Here is a 7,950-nt window from a genome sequence, read left to right as displayed (position 1 = left end):
TGAATTTATGTGTTGGCATGCTTTATTTTGTCTTTAAAAAATTTTCTCATGTAATATGAATTATCTGTTATTTGAAGGATGTTGATGAATTATGTTTTATGTAAAATTTAAGGGTTTTAAGACATTGTTGTTTGTATTATGGTGTGTCCAATTTTAAGGCCCATATCATAACCGAATACAGTTTCCTTTATTTAGGCCATCTCCAATTATAAATTTATTTTATAATACCTTCATCTGCAATATTTCACCTTTTTAACTTGAATCACTATTTTATTTCAAATCATGACTTTAAATATAATTTCAAATTTATTTCAAACATCATTATAATTACATACAGCGTACACAATCCCTCCTTAGACATCATGAGGTATGTGTTATTTTATTATTTAATATAGCATAATAACTCGTGCGAGGCACGGGTCATTTTCTAGAATTATAATGTTCATCATTATTTTTTTATATGTAAATCTTGTGCAATGTCTAAATTATATCAAATACAAGTTGATTGTTTATCAATGTGTATTATTTTAATAAAAGACAATAACAAAATAGATATGTATTACGATATCATAAATAGGTATCATAAATAGATAAATATTCATAAATGGATTATGATATGTATAATGGTTTTCGTTAAAATAAAATAATATATAAAAATTACCTGGCCTGGCTAAACAAAATTATTTTATTGATCTAATCTTAAATAAAAATTAAAAAAACTAAAAATAATAAAATAAAATAATAAAATAAAACATTATATAATTACCCATCCTGGCTAAATAAAATTATATTATTGAATAATCAGGCTAAAATAAAATAATAGATATTATTGATCCCACTAAAAACATTATATTATTGGACCGGACTATAACAAAATAAAAATTTGAAAGGAAATCTGCGAAATCAATATAATATCATCAAACTAAAACAAAATTGGCTCAGTTGGTTAAAAAAAGGGATTACTATTCTCTTGGTCACAGGTTCGAATGTCACGCGAGAAAAATTTATGATTATGCCTCCTGAGCTAGAGCATGTCGCTTAAATGCGGTTTACCTTGGTTCACATGGTTTGCAGGCTATTGCGTGAGCCCGTGGGGTTTATCAAGTGCGCACCCAAAGGGTAGCGGTTGCGGGTTCACTACGAAAAAAATAAAATAATAATACATATTATGCATTCGGTCTAAAATAAAACAATAATCACCCTAGGCTAAAATAAAATTAAACAAAATAATATGTATACTTATCTGGATTTGGTTGATATAACGGATCTCCAGCTAACATAATATTTTTGCCATTTGACACAAAAAATTATACCATTGATTCGGGTTTAAACATATTAAACTTAAATAAATCAGAATATAGTTAATTGGATTTCATTGATTAACAAACTAATGACAATTGATATACTATTGATGTCATCTAAAATTTACCTTTTAATTAAATATAATATTTTTTTGTTAACACACCTAAATATCAATAAAAATATAAATTTTAATCAGTACATCATTTTTTGAAAATATATTATCACTAATTTATACACCTATGTGTATATTATTAAGTATTATCAAATGCTATTATTAAAATTATATATAAATAAGTTTCAAACTTAAAATTTTTACTTTAAATTAAATTCAAAAAAATTATGTAATATTAAAAATAATTCGTGCATCGCACGGGTTTTAGGGTAGTAATATTAGAACCAAAATTAAGATCTCGATTATATTTAAAATAAAACATATTCATTACAGAAATGAACCAAACACATAATATGAGGAATCATTCTCATCGCTATATTAGCTTAACCCGATTCCTGATTTCAAACCCATATCAATTTCTAAACCAAACAACCCCTTATAGAGTTACAATATGTTATAACAATCATTTGTCATGGAATGAACCCTTCTCTGATATATGTTTCATTCTTCCAATAAAGGCAGGATAACAAAAGTAGTCCATAATTACCGTAAATGAAGTGCATTAATCATCCTATTATAAAGGCAGCTAGGAATTTGATTCATTTCCTCCCATGTCTATTGATAAGAGGACCATCTTAAGCAGCACCTCATTTTGGCAAAATAAATTTTTTTATTTTCCTGATTTGTCTATTAAACAAATCTCAGTCTTAACGAAAATTCTAGATTTAAATTTATTAGAGAGCTAAAGTTTAAATGTTAGTGTCCAAAATTTAACACAAGATCATGTGTAATACCCCAACTTTTTATACAACAACTATACTTAGATATCAAACTTTATTCATACTTAAAACAAGTCTCACACAAGCAAACAAGATTCTAAAATCCAACTCAAAAATAGTATCATATAGCTGAAATAAAGACCATTACATAAATGAATACAGTACAACAATGAGTAACCTAAAACACACACGTTGAAAAGAAAATCGAGAGAAAAGAAAAGTACCTGAGAAAGAAGAGAGCTGTGCAAGAAACAAATGAACTAAATTACACCTATTTATTTACAAATGTAACGTACTTAACTCCTAAGTTAACGCGTACTTATCAGTATCACCCTCCACTATTTTCAAAAGTAACTCATATCTGTATTTTTAAAGTTTAACTCATATCTTATCTATTAGTAACAGGTTTTGACCAAGTAAAGAAAACAACTAAACGTTTCAAATTATATACACTTTTTTTTTATAAATATCATTTTTAGTACTTGTATTATTAAATCACTAGACTTACATAAACATATATATTTAATAAAAAAACTGGTTTTTACATTCTACCCTCCTTAAAAAAAATTTGTCCCCAAATTTTAACAAAACATAAATCAAAGTGTAACACATAATCATTGAAAGAAATTGATCGCGTATCTCAATCTTGCTTAGGTGTATGTTGATACACCCGTCCGTAATTTGGTCCAATAAGAGATGCCAAAGTGGCCTTATTTGTATTGTCTTTGTTACGATTTGGATCACGCTTTGGACATTCAGAAATCTTATGTTCCTTCTCTCCACAACTAAAACAAGCTCCTGTGTTCCAACAACAGTCTTTATCCAAGTGATTTTTGCCGCACCTTGAACATGTCACCTTGTTCCCTGAAGCGTTTCGAGAAAAATTTCCACCATTTCCTCGATTATTGAACTTTCTCGGGGGATCATTCCCGTTAAATCCACCTGTAGGCTCACATCTCTTCTTAGCCTCAGAGTCTTTCTTTCCTTCGTCTCTCACTAGCCCCCTCTCGACTACTAAAGCCTTGTTCAACACCATCTTGTAGCTGTTTAGCTCAAAAGCAGCCACATGCCTCTTAATCTCATTGTGTAATCCTTCCTCAAATCTACGTGCCCTACTAATCTCGTCCGCCACCGAAGTTGGCACATACTTAGCCAAACGGGCGAATTCAGCCTCATACTCCGAGACAGTTTGTTTTTCTCCTTGTTCCAACCTTATAAAATCGCGCTCCAACTTAGCTCGTACCGTCCTGGGAAAATACTGGTCCTTAAATGACTCCTTAAAAGTTTCCCAAGTGTATGCTCCGGAAGCCTCTTCTTCATTATTTTCAACGCGTCTTTTCTCCATTAGCCACCAGTCGTAAGCACTTCCTTGGAGTTGGTAGCTTGCCAAATTAACCTTCTGATTGTCCGTACTTCCTAGTAACTCAAAAATCTTCTCAATCTCTTGTAGCCACTTATCCACTTCTGAAGGATTTGTAGATCCTTCAAAAACTGGAGGAGTTAGCCTCTTAAATTCAGATATCAAGCTCCTAGGTCCATTTTGCTGGTTCCCTACCAATGTCGCCAATGTTTCTGCCAATTGAGTCATCATGTGCGCACCTTCATCATTGTTACTTCTCTGACGAGGCATGATTCCTACATAATTTATTCAATACTCAATCTTGGAATAACGATATAATATACAAGATTTATGTACACACATATATAAATCAAAACAAATCTTATTAATAGAAACCTCAAAATGGTACAAGTTTTTTTTATCAACCATAGAAATTCAAAACGACAATCATGTTTATTATAGATGTTTTCCACTAGATATAACTTAAGATTCACTAACAAGGACACTAATCAGATGAGTAGTTATCTGAAGGGGAGGAACTTGCTGATGGTGGATACTCATAATAACCTCCTTCCCTCAAAACATTCCCTATCGCTGCAACATTCCTTCTCACTTCTACCTGCACCTGTTTTGTGAAACTCTTAACGTACTTCTTATCCCTCTTACTAACACATCTACCCCTCAATGAAGAATTGCGAAATCTTTCACATCCTCCTAACACATTTTCTCGTAATACTAATAGTCGGTGCTCTGCTCTCTCTACTCTCATGTGTGCCTCCTCTAAATCAGCTCGGAGACTTTCTATCTCCATTTCAAGGTCAGTCTTTTTAGAATGCTCATTAATGATCTCTCCGAGATTTTCGTGAATTGATTCCTCACTATCAGAAGCATGTTCAAAGTTGTTGACAGAATCATCACTATCTGAGCTAGGGTCATAGTTTGATGATGGTAGTGGTGAACTATCAACGGGATCCTCGATGTCAGACATTTCAACCTCAACATATTCATCTGCCATCTACAAAATTCTAAGACAATAAATTAATTAGTATCTTTAAAATATACGCAGCAAAATTCATAACTCACAGGTCAAACCTAAAAGGCAGTCTACAGGAAGCTAACCTGGCTCTGATACCAACTGTAATACCCCAACTTTTTATACAACAACTATACTTAGATATCAAACTTTATTCATACTTAAAACAAGTCTCACATAAGCAAACAAGATTCCGAAATCCAACTCAAAAATAGTATCATATAGCTGAAATAAAGACAAATACAGAGAGACGCAGCTCTAAGATAAGACACTATCACTAAAATATTATTACAATAAGCTCAAGCCAAATGCATTTCCTTGTCCATCCCAGAAGTTTAGCACCTGAAAAATTGTAAGTCATGAGCCAAACAGCCCAGCAAGAAAACAATTCGACACTAGTGGACCAAGGAGTTCATAGTTTTTATAAAGCCAAAATCATTGCTCAAAATCCAAAGTTTACATATAACATAAATAAATTCCACAGCTTGCTAAGGTCATAAATACCTGGTGACACAGTATCATAGGTTCACAACTGTCAATAATGCGCCCCTTACTAAGGTATCATAAACTGTGCAAAGCACGCCCTAGTAAGGTATCGAAATCTTGTTCCGGAACTATACGCAATTACTAAATGTTTCATAGGTCACGGAATTCTTATGTCTAAAACAATTACTTGATCCATAGTTGTTAAAATAATAGCAGTGCAAAAAATATTTAACAGATTTCAAAATAAAAATAAGAGTGTGAAGAGTTAACTTACCTTGACACTGACAACCACTTTAACAATTTATCACTTCACGCAGAGAAATCCAACCTGTGTAGTTATTATTAAAAACAAACATAATTAATTATCCCCATACACTCTAATACACAAACCAGGCAAAAGATAATATATATATATATAATTATATATACACAAAAAAAGAACTCTAAAACAAAAACCAGGCAAAAGATAATATATATAAAATTATATATACACAAAATAAGGACTCTAAAACAAAAACCATGCAATAAAAATAACATATACAGAGAGCTGCAATACAAAATCAGCCAACATTATAAAATAACATGTATTGCAATACAAAACCAGGCAACAAGATAATATAAAAAAAACTAAATATAATGAAATATTATACTAACAAGAATTTACTAAATGAGTTTTTAAAAATTATACAAGTCAATTAATACTATTACTACCATTTTCTAAAAACACACATAAGTAAAAAAAATTAAATAAATAAACATGTATGTACATATACTAATAAAATATAATTAAAAATTTCTAAAATAAATAAATGATTGATCAATTTATAAAAATAAAACTAACAAAAACAGAGACTTATAAAAGAGAATAAAATCATCACATATGTCAGTAACATAATAATAAAAAAACTAATAATAATATCTCATAAAATAAATAAACAGTTACATATTAACAATCTTTTATAAAAATAATACACATAATTAACTATTTTTCACATTTATCATGTTAACAACATAATTTAACAAAATCATATAAAAGGAGTTAACCAGAAATATCACATGTACATAATATTACTTTTCACAAATCATTCTCTTTAAAATTAAAAACTACTTTTAAACATAGCATTAAGTATTTAACAAAATATCAATGTATAATAAAATATATAAATCAACAAGCACATATATTAAGTATTAAAAATAACTTGACCATTACATAAATGAATACAGTACAACAATGAGTAACCTAAAACACACACGTTGAAAAGAAAATCGAGAGAAAAGAAAAGTACCTGAGAAAGAAGAGAGATGTCTAAGAAACAAATGAACTAAATTACATCTATTTATTTACAAATGTAACGTACTTAACTCCTAAGTTAACGCGTACTTATCAGTATCACCCTCCAATATTTTCAAAAGTAACTTCTGTATTTTTAAAGTTTAACTCATATCTTATCTATTAGTAACAGGTTTTGACCAAGTAAAGAAAACAACTAAACGTTTCAAATTATATACACTTTTTTTTTATAAATATCATTTTTAGTACTTGTATTATTAAATCACTAGACTTACATAAACATATATATTTAATAAAAAAACTGGTTTTTACATCATGTGAATAATTAAAAAAGGATTATAGGTTCGTGAGACATTTCCAAACTGCATCATTTTGTCCTCAAACAAAATCTTAAGACTCACCAGAGAGTTGTGACAAGGGAAGATTCTAGCAAGGGCCATCACAGAACACGCGTCCCCCCTAAATAATTCTTTTAAGTTTCTTAACCATTAAAAATTTTAAGAATATATTAAAGTGTCCATGTTAAAATAAAAAAACAAGAGGGTGCCACCGAAAATTTATTCCGGGGACGGGGTTAAGATGCGTGGCGATACCAAGAGGTGCACCACGAAATAAATATTTTTAGATTCTCCCCTGGTTGTAACTAAAAAAAAGACATGGTATACATTTGGTGGGGCGAGAATAAAATGTTGGGGGAAAAACATTAAAGCCTCAGATATATCTCACGTTCCCTTTTTTCTTAATAATTTACTTACGTTCATTTGATTTCTGAAATAAATTTCCTGAAGCTAAATATACGTTAAAAATCCAGACTCCATAAAGTATTTGTATAATTCAATAGCCGAATTCGATATTTTACAAGGTGATATCAAATAACTCACCTGTTTATAGCTAAGTGTAATATAAGAAAAATATCAATAAATAACGGTTATGCACTGTAAAAAATGCAAAAAACCAATATTTTCGTGTGTGTAGTAATAGGTCATGCTTTTCCATGGTTCTTTGTGGCACTAGAAATATAGACACTGCATTTGGCCCAATGAGCATCTTATATATTCAGAACTAATATTAGTTTGAAATCTTCACAAACAATGTTTTCAGAATCTTAACCATTTTCTGCCATCCAACCACATTCATGTCACTCTCATCTCTCATCTAGGAGCACAAGGGTCTCAAGCAATGGAGCACAATGTTTTTAAGAAATTTGATATGAAACTATCAAATTTCTGGGTTGCTGAAACCGAGTAAATTTACTTATACGAAGGAGAGCTTCACCGTTATTTCTGAAACCTAAGCAGTGAAAAGTAATTTTTTTTGGCAAAAAAATTATGTATTTTGGTTCTTCTACTAAAAATATCTCAGTCTTTACGAAAATTTTAGGATTAAATTTATGAGTGAGCTCACTTTAAATGTTAATGTGCAAAACTTAACAAAAAAATCCCTTAATGGGCAGTAGAAATATGGACCATGGAAGTCTCTTCACTTCATAGTTACAAATTTCAGAAAACCTCCCTGTTATTCTATGCAGGGCACCATTCTTTTATCCATGTCTGTGTATAATAACTCGAGACTCTCTTGATGTCCTTTCGTGATACACACCCAACCCAG

Source organism: Apium graveolens, chromosome 4 (genome assembly GCF_009905375.1).
Source record: "Apium graveolens cultivar Ventura chromosome 4, ASM990537v1, whole genome shotgun sequence".
In the NCBI taxonomy this organism is placed as follows: Eukaryota; Viridiplantae; Streptophyta; class Magnoliopsida; order Apiales; family Apiaceae; genus Apium; species Apium graveolens.
The sequence above is the reverse complement of the archived record's forward strand: the minus strand, read 5'-3'. Positions refer to the sequence as shown.